This window comes from Lepisosteus platostomus, chromosome 5, assembly GCF_059453375.1.
Source record: "Lepisosteus platostomus isolate fLepPlt1 chromosome 5, fLepPlt1.hap1, whole genome shotgun sequence".
Taxonomy (NCBI): Eukaryota; Metazoa; Chordata; class Actinopteri; order Semionotiformes; family Lepisosteidae; genus Lepisosteus; species Lepisosteus platostomus.
The window spans coordinates 41855487-41868799 of NC_142615.1; the positions used below are offsets into that span (position 1 = coordinate 41855487).

The 13313-nt window shown below is 45.4% G+C and overlaps 2 non-coding genes across 2 annotated transcripts; both read right to left on the reverse strand.

Annotated features, from left to right (window-relative positions):
* Window positions 1-6061: 6061 nt before the first annotated feature.
* trnal-aag (transfer RNA leucine (anticodon AAG)) lies at window positions 6062-6143 on the reverse strand. Its single transcript has one exon. It is a non-coding gene; the product is annotated as a tRNA-Leu (tRNA).
* A 5946-nt stretch (window positions 6144-12089) lies between these two features.
* On the reverse strand, window positions 12090-12183 carry trnai-uau (transfer RNA isoleucine (anticodon UAU)). The gene is made up of 2 exons: window positions 12146-12183; window positions 12090-12125 (listed from the first exon to the last, which is right to left on the reverse strand). It is a non-coding gene; the product is annotated as a tRNA-Ile (tRNA).
* Between the last annotated feature and the right edge of the window lie 1130 nt (window positions 12184-13313).

The following is a 13313-nucleotide window of genomic DNA, read 5'->3' on the forward strand; positions in this document are numbered from 1 at the left end:
CAGCAAGCTCAAACGGGTTGAAAAAGAAAAGGGCATGCGACTCAGAGAGGAACCTTTGGTGGATCACCAGAAAGGCAAAGTGTGGAAATAGGTCAAGGCTCCTAAGCCTTCTGTACAGAAGGAAAGGGGGGCCAAGAGGCAGACTGTGCTCACACAGTGCCCACCGAACATAGAAGCCAATGCGGAGATTCCTTCTGTTCCCTCTGGACAAGAAATACAAATATTTTCTTGTTCCCCAGATATACAGGGAAGTCATGTCCCGGCTGAGGTCACAACAGCCTCCCTGCCACAGGAGCAGTGCTCCGAGCAGCCGCCTGATCCACCAGGTAAAGCACACCCCTTTTACATCCCTAAAGAGGAGCAGATCTCCCCACCTGGCGATGAGAAGGAGCTTTCCCTGTGCACCCTGGCACCCAAGAGGGTTCAGGAACACCACCCCGCAGTGGTGGAAGGGATCCAGATGGCAGGAGAGCAGGTTGGTGATGTAGCCCTCGCCTTTAGCCCTGAGAGGTCCTCTATCAGTGAGGATCTGCTTGAGCAGCTGTCACAGGGCCACCACCAGGTGCCCCTGGTGCAATATTCACAGGTTAGACAGGAGGTCCAGCTGGACGCTGAGACTACTGCGCTGTGGACACACCTGATCCCAGATGCCGATTTCCTCTGCTGTGACCCAGGGAACCTGCAGCCAGGTAACATTATTTCTCACAACTACCAGGTAGTGAGTGAGACTGACCTGATTGTTCCTGCCTTGACAGCAGGGTTTCCAACACACCCAGTCCCCAGGAAGGGACAGGGAATGAAAGCCGAGCTGGTTTTCTTACAGCCACCAGCCCAGTCTGTCAGTCTGAGTCTGACCAACAGTGGTTCACCCAGACTGGAGCTGGATGGTCAAGCCACCCGCCTGCCAGTGCAGGACATCGCAAAGAGGGGTGTCAGAATCCCCGCCCTCACTGACATGGGCCTGGTGGGTGATAGCGAGTTCGAAGACAGTGAACTAGCTATCCCAGTGCTGGGGCAGCTCCCTAAACCCCTAGCGAGGGAAGGGGGGAGCGAGCAGGTGTCCTACACCCACGCCCAGCAAACGATTGTAAACATACCGATAGAGGGATTCCTCAATCAGGAGGTGTGCAGGGTGGACCTGAACAGTGAGTATGGGATAACAATCCCAGATCACTCAGGTGCTCCAGATGACCACTCAGCCAAGGGTCAGGCATGCTCCACCGCTGCACCACCCCCTGCAGGGTTCCTAGAGCACAGGCATGAACAAATTGAAAAAGCAGATGCCCTGGAAAAGGAGGAGCAGCATCAGCAGCTGCGTCAGATCTCCCCAGATTTCCAGGATGTTGGTGCCCAAGATGCCACATGGCATACTGAGAAAGACACCATGTACATGCTGCGCCAGCTTAGAAAGGCAACAATCACTCAGAAGGAGATGACTGGGATCAGCCACCTGAAAAGACTTTTGGGAGGACTGATTGCTGCCACCACTGTTGCACGTTTGCTTTTTCTGGTAGGTTTGTGTGCTACTGGCACTCTCACCCTGACTGCCCCAAGAAGGCAGGTGTCAGAGATGCCAGAGGGTAGTGACAGACTGTATCGACAGCAGCAAAGGCTGGAAAGCTTAGGGAAAACCCTACAGGCAACTTTCTATGCAACAGGGTTAAACCTTATCCCCCAACCAGTGGACATGATTGCCAGTGTTATACAATGGGTTTATGCTTGTGTGCAACATGCCAGAATGTTGACACAAGACCTGTTATGGGGGCTTAGTGCCACTGTAGCCAGTCTAACCATGGCACAAATCCCAACCCACTTGATTCTACTCTTCTCAGTAGAGGAGTATGTGACATTAACCCCATCGCTCATAGCTCACCCAGAAGGCAATCCAAGATTTAATTTGGTTCCAAATCTTGAGATGGGTATGGCTACCAAAGATATCCATTGGCTGTGTCTAAACGATTCACCAATGAAGGGTGTAAAACTACTAACGAGCAGAGGGAGGTTAATGAACCCCATGAAGTGCAGGTGGGAAGTAAATGGCTGGTCAGCACACCACATTTAACTGACACTATGACTTGTGACAGGCATGATACAGCTACTGCAATGCAGCTACCTAATCAAACAGTTTTCCTGCAAGTTCCCGAGGAGGCCATAGTACAGCTTGAACTTAACACTGTACGGTCTGTAACCAGACAATATAAGACCAAACTTGAGGTCGTGGATGCCTTCAGGTGCCACACTATTGAATTGGATAGAAATCCAAGAAACAGTAAGCCCTGAAGAGGTTGCTTTAATGGAACAAACCTCCAAACCACCCTAGCAGATACCCAACACAGGTGTTGTGGTTTATCGGGGGGCTGGGAACAGGAACTGGTGTTATTGTAACACTACTGCCGGGTAGCTGGATCATGACTGACAGTGTACTCTGACTGTTGTACTCTTACATCAAGATATACTCTGGGTAGCACGAATGACTCAAAGGTAGAATGTCAAAAGAAAGGAAGTGACTTCTCCCCAAATATCTACTACAGAGGTATCAGATACTGACAGTGAACTTCCTGATGTGTAATTCCTAGACTGAGATGATGTCTCCTACCTTGTTTATACGTACTCCAGATGTTATTCATCCTGTTTGTTCCCAATGCTGGTTCCTGTATGAATTCTCGAGGAGTAATGTGGACATTTAAGGTTAATGTTCTAATGGCAAGGGACATCACTTAACTCTGTTTTGTTTTGAAGGCAACAACGCCTCAGGACCTCGTGACCTTCAAAAAGGGGGGATATGTAGCGGCAATGCTTGTTAATAAGACAGAATTAAGTGTTGCTGTGCTTTCCCAAATGAGGCCCCATCTCTCTCTTCATCTCTGTGGTGCACCACAGAGAAGCTTTTCATGCAGGCTGATTTAAAGATGTTTTCTTTTGATAAGGGACAGCTCCCAAAGGGGGATGCACTTAGCTAAGCCTGGCTATCATGATCAATGGTCATCCATTGGTGCCTATCTGTCTAGGGAGTGCCAGATGGACATCTGGACTGCATTCCTAAGTGTCAGGAGTAAGTGACTCATATCTCACCTTAATCAACCAATCAGGGACTGGTAGGGCCGAGTAACCCACGTGGGACTCTGATGCCCATGGAACTTTCAGCCAATCAATGAGCTGAAGTTCCTCCAGGTAAAAACAGGCAACACAGAGGGCCTGGTGGAATTCTGTGGACTTTTCTAAAGGGAATTCAAAGGAGAATTCCAGGGCAGGACGGCCCAGGAGCAGAAGGCTCCCAAGGGCAGGACATTCTCGCAGCGTTCCTCCTGACCATCCTGAGACTCAACCCGGAATACCACGGAACAGCCAGTGTGTTCGAGTGCCAGAACTTTCCTTTGTTCTAAGAGTCGAGAGCGGAGGTTGCCAGAGAGTAACCAGAGGATCCACCCGAGGTTAACACCAGCAGCAGGCCTCGTGAACAGGTCAGAACTGTGGAGAGCTGAATCACTATTCAGAACTAGCTCTTCATCAGGAACGAACCGGTCCTCTTCCTGACTTGCTGGGACCCACAGTCATCTTTTCTCCTGTGCGCAAACTTTGCTAGTTAAAGCCAACACTAACTAGCCGGTCAGTGAGCATCAGCAGCGCACCGTCGCAAGCCGCACAGCACAGCCTGGCACCGAGCCAGAGAGCACTGATTGGACAGCAACAGCCTGAAACTGTTTCTTTGTGCCCGCAGGAGATCTGAATCCCCAGAGATTGGATGAGTATTCAACTTCACTGCATTACTGCTCGAGAATTCAATTGTTATCCCAACCAGTTGATATCAATTTAATTCCTAAGAGTTATGTACTTGTTTTGAGTATCTAATGTAGAAGTTATAACCAAGTTCAATTAAGAAACGGTCTAAATGATTGATATACTGAATGTATGTCCTCTTGATATATGTAACTCTTTGTAACTGACTGAATATATACCTTTTGTATTCTGATAACCCTCTCGATAAGATCTGTTTATATGCATATTCTATGTATTAATAAATGTATCCTCGTGTATTAGTACTTGTGTTTGTGCGTTGTTTGAGTTATATCGCATGGTTGGATTGTAAAGCCATCAAAAGAATCAATTTTGTGATTTACTGCTACAATTAATAATTGTCCAAGTAAATGCCCAAACCCTACAGAAGCATGCAAGAAAATGTGATCATTACCTATGGAATTTCCCGCCAGCTTGGAGCTTGAATTCACAACCTTGAGACTCAGTGTTCAAGAGTCACAGAAGAGGTCAGCCTGGTCTTCAGTTTGCCAACGGTAAGCTCCGGCAGTGCTCCTCTGTAAAGCAGATTGTTCGGATCGGTTATGTGGGACGGCACTTCGATACTAAGATTGTTTGCAGCACACGCATGGTTTCCCCCTTCACGCACAAAACATAGACGAAGGAAACTCTCTTGTCTTGGGCTGCTGACTCCCGGATTTAAAGCGCTCTGGGTGCCAGCTAAGTCTCTAACAAGCACACTATAAAGACAGGAATTACACTTTGCTCACGTCACGCATGGAATGGCGAGGCTACTTGATCCAATATTATCTAGTCTCACCTCATATGGTGTCGATTCCTGGTTTTCATTTAAGAAAGAGCACTGCAAACACCGTAAACAGTGCAAAACGTGTGATGAAAGAAGTCTTTTCCCCCCTTTGTCTAAAGCAGAACACAGCGGAGTCATGCCGAGGGTTGTGAGATCAAGATTTCAGTGGAGCACTGTCGTCTACGTCTTTAGCTACATGAGTTGGACATCCTCTTGTACACGGAAAGCAGATTGAGATCCTCTGACATGAAAAGTGCCAGATAAAAGCCATTTTTCATCCTTTCTCTTAGTGGTGGAGCTATCGCATGTAAATGAGGCAACTTGCAAGGCGAGCAGGCTCGGTGCACACCGAACGCAGATGTCTCAGAGCAGTTGAGACGTGTCCAAGTGGCTGTCAAAGGACAGCACTTTGCTGGCGCCGTGGCTTAATTGGCTAAAGCGCCTGTCTAGTAAACAGGAGATCCTGGGTCCGATTCCCAGCGGTGCCTTTCTACCTGTCTTACTGTACAGAATTTATCCTTATGGGCAAATCCCATGCCTTTTAATTCAGGTGAATGCAAGTGTTCGTTTCCTTTCTGGAACAACTTGTTTTGAAAGAAATCTATACAGCTTGCGAAAGATGAAACACAAATCTTGCTTATCAGTGAAGAAGAGGTGCTCCCAGCAGGCCAGCTAATACCAGCAAGTTTTTTTTTCACCCTGACCCAGAGAATGGAGAAAAGCGAGGCGCCTGTGGCTCTGCAGTGTAATCAGTTCGCGAGTTCGGCGGTTAGCTGAAAGAGTGGTAAATGGAGCTCGCCCCAGCCCGTCCTTATTCTTTTAAAGAGGATAAAAAATTAACTTCGCCGCCATTACTACCAGCTTTAAAAGACTGCCATGGGCACGGAAAAAAACACACTACAGATGACTTTTCTGGAACCGAAGCAGAGATTCCTTTACGAACCAACTGATAAAGCTCAGCCAGTGAATACTGTTAACAGAATGTGAAAGCACAATCAACTTTGTAACTGCAACCACAGGAAAAAGAGCAAGAAGCAGGCTCCATTCCCCATTTAGATCTGTCGTGCGAGGCATGCTTTTTGCACGCATGAAGTAAATCCCACGATCGCTTTTGAACTTGGACAAAGTACTTCCAAAGGAGCGCTATGCGCAAAGATTTAACAAGCTCAACCCCCGCCGACGGTTTGGTGTGAAGAAGCAGAACATTCAAGTTTCACAGACAGAAGCAGCACGCCAGCACAGCCAACATTAAAACGGAGGGCACACTACGATTTGCATTGACACAAAAGTGATCTGGGCAGACGTCGTTCCCTCCATAACGCAAAAAGTGGCAAAGCGCTTTTGGGTTGAGAGGACGCAAGAAGGTTTTTGTTTTGTGCCTTGATGTCAAACTGAGAAAGTATCTTTAAACACTTTGCTTAGTTTCTCGAGAGACTGCCAAAAAGCAGTTCCCTCCCTTTTGTCTGAAGCCAGCTGAAAGGGGATCTCAACAGGAGCACCTGGCAGCGGTGGGATTCAAACCCACGCCCCCAAAGAGACTGGAGCCTTAATCCAGCGCCTTAGACCGCTCGGCCACGCTACCCGCTGTGTGCTGTCTCTTTGTCTCATTACTTGCCCAGAGGAAGCCGGGTGGGTTTTGCTCTTGTCGCCCGATTTAGTGGCGTTATGACCGTGGAACCGACTGCACCTGCTTTTTCTGAGATGCTTCCCCTCTCATGGCGAGATCTCGACTTCTTTAACACCTCTGGATAAAGATCTTCTGTGGAGCAGGTTTCAGACCTCTGCGTACAGCACCCTTGATGTCATTTTATTTTTACAGCAGCCGCATCCAGAAAGTTGTGTCTTTTACGTTTTATTTGAACAACAAAACTACATACAACACAAACAAGAGCACATATAACATATCAAGAAAATCGTCAGGGGCACATGCTATAATACAATTACACTTTATGAAAAACGATTACACAAGGTAAATAAAGATAAGGTCCGCACAGCTTGTTCTTACATTTCGAAAGAGTCCGTAAATACCCCTTTACGTCTATTTTGAACTGTTCAAACGTAGGACTCTTCCCAGACCATTTCACTTTATACCACATTCCTAAACGAGGATGCTTCTCCTGTTTTAGAACTATTTTGGGCGGTATGGCTTATACAGCACACCCACAGTATTCTAATGGTGGACTGCAGATCTGTGCTATAGTTCAGTCGAATTCAAAGGATCCAGCAATCGTTGCCAACGATAAGCTCCGGCAGTGCTCCTCTGTAAAGCAGACTGTTCGGATCGGTTATGTGGGACGGCACTTCGATACTAAGATCATTTGCAGTGCACTCAAAAAACATAGATGAAGAAGGTGTCACAGTAAGGTGAATCCTATGGGCGAGGGATGTTCCTGCCTCGTGTACGACTATACCACCTAGCAATACAAACGGGGTGCTAGGGCCCCTCTACATTACCACAGGTTCTGTTTATCTCCTAGAATCACCAATGCACACATAGACCAGCGACAAGCATTTGTATTGTATAAGTGCCCTTTTTATTTTCCAACTACATTCACATGCACTATCACCCAAAAACACAACGAAAACAGAATTCACAGCAGCAAAAGGTCCTTCCCAGGGTCATAATGAATACAGAGGGGCAGCAGTCTTTCCTGTAAAATATTAAAGAGAGGTCACTCGAACGTCTCTACTTAGTACCTGTAGTCTCTGATGGCCCACTTTGAGGAGAGGGGTATCACCCAGTCCTATTTTCCCAGTCTCTGTTCAGGTTACAATAGAAATCCTCTGCGACTGTATTACATTCCTCTCAGTTTGAATCGGCTAGCTGTGCCAGTTTCCTTGTTCCTCACCTTCAGGTGTTAAAAGTCTGTACAGTACCTCTGTTTCAATGCCAATGTCTCTCGTTGTCGTCAGTTACTGAACCAGTAGATCCTTGCCTCCAGGTATTAGAAGTCTCTGCAGAGTTCCTCCGGGGTCTTGCACTCTGCAGCTTCCCTTGTGCTGCCTGTGTCGTCTCCAGGATCCAGTGGGAATCGGGAGCCCCCTCTGTTCTGTCTCAGGTCTTTTTATCCCTCTCCTTAGCCAATCCCTTTCAGGGGGGTTTCCACTGTCCCTGTCAGAATCAGGTCTGCCCAGTATTTTTCCAGGAGGAAGCTTGTGTTGTTTGAGGGGTGTGGGAGTGCTGAGCTAGGTGTCATGGAACCTTATCAGTTCACCCCTTGGTCTGGCTAAAACTGGCTCAGCGACTCCTCACACCTCCAAGTCTCGATACCTAATTGCTCCCTGAACGACTTGGGTTTGACTGTTTTTACTGACTGTTCCTGTATTAATTGGGACAACTGCAGTCACCCCCTTGAGTGAGAGGCAACATTGACACCATCCTGGAATTCAACATAACCTAATCAATCACAGCCTGTTACTGCCTCAATGACCCACACCCTGTAACACAAATCAACATAACCCAATCAATCCCAGCCCGTGACTGCCTCAATGACCCACATCCTGCGACACAAGCTTCACCTGGAGCACAATGGCTGTGTTTTCAGCTACGGAAACTTCCTGTTGACAAGTCGGTGTTTGTGTTGCTTTTTCTGCTCAATGGAGCTGTATTAATGCAGGCACACGTGCTTCCACGGCAAGTTATTTTATTAGTGCTCACAAACCAACACACCGCAGACACCTCTGATACTGTCACTGCTTGTGGACCCCGTGTTCCTGCCGTCAGCCTACTATACCATGTTCATGCACATCTAGAAATATTACTGCTGTAGTACAGGAGCGAAAGACGAAACGAAAGCACACCCAGTTTAAAAAGGCACATTTGTCAACTACTGAACTTCACAAGGATGGGATTCACACCCACATGTGCAGAGCACAATGGATTAGTAGTCCATCACCTTACCACTCCACCACCTCATCCCAGAAGTTAGCCTCCTGACATGAGTTAGTACTCAAGATGGTCGTCTTTCCTCTACTCAAGGATCATTTTCCTCTTCCACCTGCGATTTCACCATTTTCCTTGAAGATGTCCAACATAAAAAGCATATTGAGCTCCTTGGACTTGAAATTACCAGATAAAAGCCATTTCTCATCACTTGCTCAGCGAGCAGGCTCAGCGCACACAGAACGCAGGTATCTCAGAGCGGTGTGTCTAAGAGGCTGTAAAAGGATAGTGCTCTGTTGGTGCTGTGGCTTAGCTGGTTAATGTGCATGTCTAGTAAATAAGTTTCTGGGTTGAAATCACCACAGTGCTTTTCTCCTCTCTTGCCATGCAGAGTTGGTCGTTGTGGACAGCAACAGGTGTCTGCCTTAACTTTAATGGAAGTGTTCATTTCTGGAACAACTTTTTTAAAAACAAATTCCACACATATTGCGATAGATAAAATACTAATCTTCCCTGTCAGTGCAGAATAATTAGTGCCAGCTGGCATGAAAACGACAAAAAAAATTTTTTTGTCTTTAGCGTAAAACCTGTGAATGTAGAAGAAAAGATGACGAGTGTCAATTTTTATGGCACCGTGAGCTTGTCCTTCAGTCAAACACGTAGGTAATTCAAACACACCCAGAGATGCACTTTGAATTAGCTTTGACCTAAATACTATCTACTCCAGATGTGATTGGGCCTCTTTCCACATCCTGATATATGCAGAGAACACAAGCTTTTGGCACGAGTGAATATAAATGTAAACATAAATACTATTCAATATATCGGAATTTTGTTGTATTTAAAAAATATTTTAGCTGGGGATCCTCAAATCAGGAGTGTAGAAAAGAACACCGTTAAACACCGGGAGTGCAGAACGTGATAAAAGTGTTCTTTAAACAAAAAGTGAAAATAGTGAATTTGTCTTTCACTTAGACGTTCATTGAATGCTCAGTAAACGATAAAGCAGAGGCTCGTTTTGTGAATTCTCCTCGCATCAGATTGTCTTGCTTCGACCTTTAAATTGTACACTGTGTAGACCCTTCACTCTCCCTAACTCAATTAAAGAGCTGCAGGCAAAAGTGCCTGTCAGTTTAGTTCAGTGGTAGAGCACTTGCATCTCGTGTATAAGGCTTTGTTTTCTACTGCCACTCTGGATTTCTTTTTAAATGCAACATCTTATCTGTGATTGTCTTTCATGTGACGTCCCCCGTGTGTGAATTTCAGCATGACACATAAAATCGTTTGAGATGCTATTTTTAAAACAGACCAAACGAAAGACCTAGTAGCTAAATACAAGTAGAAAACACGTGAATCTAATTGAGAAAATTTGGACTGGAGCGATGTATAGTATTGTAATGGTTGGGGGTTCAGGCGGGCACCCTTGCCATTGCCACTTAAGTCAGCCCCCCACCGTCGGGGACTCAAACCTGCGACTGCCACCATAGCTCAACAGGGACCCAGCCGCTTGAGCTTAAGGACGGTCTCCCTTTAGTTCAACAGGCTGGGTTCCTGTTGAGTGATGCCAGAGGTCTGGGTTTGAGTCCCTGACGGTGGGGGACTGACCTGATGTGGCAGTGGCGAGGATGCCCATGTGAACCCTGGAGCGTTACATTGGTGTCAGCAGTGGAATGGGATAGCCCTTTGCTGAGGTTGGTGAGTTAAGCGGGGGAGAGTGTAACGCATACGGCCACCATTGAGTGTGTAAGAGCCGGCTTACCAGAGCGGTGATGTCACTGCCCTTCAATGTAATAGCAGGGCCACAGCCGCAGGACTGAGGGAGATTGCTCTTTAGCTCAACAGGCTAGGTCCCTGTTGAGTGATGCAGGAGGCCTGGGTTTGAGTTCCTGGTGGTGGGGGGCTGTTGTGAACACCGGAGTGCTACAGTATTACTAATAGCAGCACAAAGCTCACAGTGGTGGCTTTAGGGTATCAGAGCCAGTGGTGCAATGGATAATGTGTTTGACTTTGGCTCAGAAGATTGCAGGTTTGACTCCTCCCTGGCTCGTTAAGCTTTTAAACTACACTTCTCAGCGTACACAACCCTTCTATCGACTGGATGAGTCTCCCGTTACGTCTCCAATTCTTTCCGCACATTCTGCTTGTTTCACCACCGTTACTGTTGGACCACAGCCACAGAATCGAGGAGAGATACGGTTCCGATAAACTGTCTTAAATAATCATGTTTAAAAAGGTGACAAAGTTTATTTCTCTTTAACATAACCTTACATTTGCCTGTTCAGTTCAAGTTATTTTCTGTACCTGCAAATTCCCCAATTTTTCTGCTGTCTCCTGAGACAGACATGTGTCAAATCACAATAAGTAATACAATCTATTCAGTTAACACCCAGATGTAACAGAACACATTTAAGACTTACACCCCCTTTAAATATGTATTTCCTTCATTTCAGTTTTCTTACCTCCCCAGGATACCTGAAAGTTCACTATCCCATATTAAGGACTGTACATGCATTACCGGTAATACAGCTACTAATAAAGATATACATTAATCTTAATTATTAATAAATTACACTTTTATTAATAAAGACATGTATTCATCAAATTCATTGTGAATAGTTGTGGTGTCTAGAAAACAATTTTAGCTACAGTAAATATTTCAAGCGAGTGGTGCGTATGTTCGTTACTTTGTGACTATATTATTTCCACTACATTCAGAACAGTTCAAATGCGATCGACTGTTCCTCTACTGAACTACATAAACCCTGTGAAGAGGTGGTTTAAGTTAGTCTCCTACATCGGTAACATCTAATGGGCAGCATATGTTATTTTAGGTTTGTTGCAATTGAGAACAGGTTTAGTATGGAGCTGCTGACAAATTTCAGCAGCCACGTTCGTTGCAATGACCCGTTGTAGGGTCATTGCCAATCAGCTGCAAGAAAAAAAAACATCATTTGTGCCTTTATTTAAAAAAAAGAAAAACAGAGTAGTAGTTTATGTGGTAATTTCAGGTACAATGTAAGAACTTAAGTTAACTAGTCCCACAGTAATGCGTGGGGTCCTATCAATAGAAAAAAAATACTTGTAACCCAAAAACACAACAACCACGATGCGAGAAGCCTTCCGGGAACCTAGGTAAATCACTGTAGTAGTCTAACGACTACAGAAAATAAAATAAAAAAATACTTAAAGGAACAACTTCAAAACAAAAAGAACATTAAAAACAAATCTGGGAAACAACAAAAACAGAATCTAATGCGAGAGCTTTTTCAAGTCTTCGGTACACCATCGTGCTCCCTTAGTCCCAGTAGACCTCTCATCTAAGAAGATGAGATATCTCTCATCTGTCTGTGTAGAGATCAGCTGGGGGTCCACAGCTGATGGGAATTTAAGTAATGACCTGCGTCAGCTGCAAAGGAAAAATTATAGGTTTATTCCATGCTGAAAAGAGAAGGAAACACAACGTGGACCCTTCTTCTGGTGTGACGTGGAATAAACCTTTACCTGTTCCTTTGATGTTAATTTAGACTGGATCTCCAGCAAACACCTAACAGGCTACAATCCCGTTAGATAAGGTGTTAAGGACGACCTATAAGTAACAGTATCTAAAGTGGACGGTTGCTTTCGGTAGCTAAAGACAGGCTACACTGCTCCAGGTGAGGCTCGAACTCACAACCTCGGCATGACTCCGCTGTGCACTGCTGTATAAGTACCGTGCGCTGACCGATTGCGCCACTGGAACCACATAGATTACTTTCCCTTCACACACTGACCTTGCACAAACACAGGGTGAAAACGATTTCGGCATGTTTTCCGTCTCTCCGTGGGAGAAAGGGACAGTAAAAGAGCGAGGAAACTACAAGGGAAGAAAATGAAAAAATAGTGCTCACTGCCGAAGAGGGAGGAGAGAGATGGTCAGACACGTAAATCAGCCCGGCGGATTTACACTACAAATTTGTCATTTGTAGTGACATTTATGAGTCTTCATGTGTCTGAAACTGTCCAGTTTGTATTTTCGTTTCACAAATCCAGTAAACGAATAAGACAAGGCACACTGCACATCTGCGGAACATCACGTCCGAGTTTACAGTAACACCAGAGATTGAAAGCGAAGTAGTTTTTTATTAAAGTTCAAGGAAACCTGAATATGTTTGCTAGAAGTATTTCAGAATCACAGTGAAATGTAGTAGGATTGCTGCACAGATCTGCAGTCTGCAATTAGAATACGGTTTGTGCGTTGTATAAAATATACCATTCAAAACTTTTCTAAAACTGCAGAGATACATTTCGGAATGCGTCTTCCTGTAAAAATAAAATATCTATTTTATTTGACGGGCGCTATAAGCAGAGTCTGAAGCCAGCTCCACAGAAGAACTATATTCTTTACTTCTCCTGCCATTGCAATTTGCGCACAGATTTTTTTTTTCAAAATGTATTAGCCTTGATGGGAAAAAAAACTAAACTGTCTGTGCGGTGGCCAAGTGGTAAGGCATCGGTTTCGTAAACCGAAGAGCGCGGGTTCAAACCCCCTCCGTGCCTGGTTTGCGTGCCACGATATACCTTTATCTAAATCGTCAATTGTCTTGCAATGTAGAAATCTCTGTAATAACAAGAAAAGAAAAGTAGTTAATAATCCTTTGACAAAGTAACGGGCATCCTCCACTGCTTGTCAGGATGGCTGAGTGGTCTTAGGTGCCAGCCTCAAGAACTCAATCGTGTGTAGTGACAGTTGTTATTCACAACCCGGATTTCTATGGAAGCCCGTTTCCGCCAGGGAGTAAAAAAAAAACCGCTATGGTATCTCAGAATTGCGACTTAGCAACTCAGAATTCCGACTTTATATCTCACATTTGCTACTTCGAAATAGCCCAT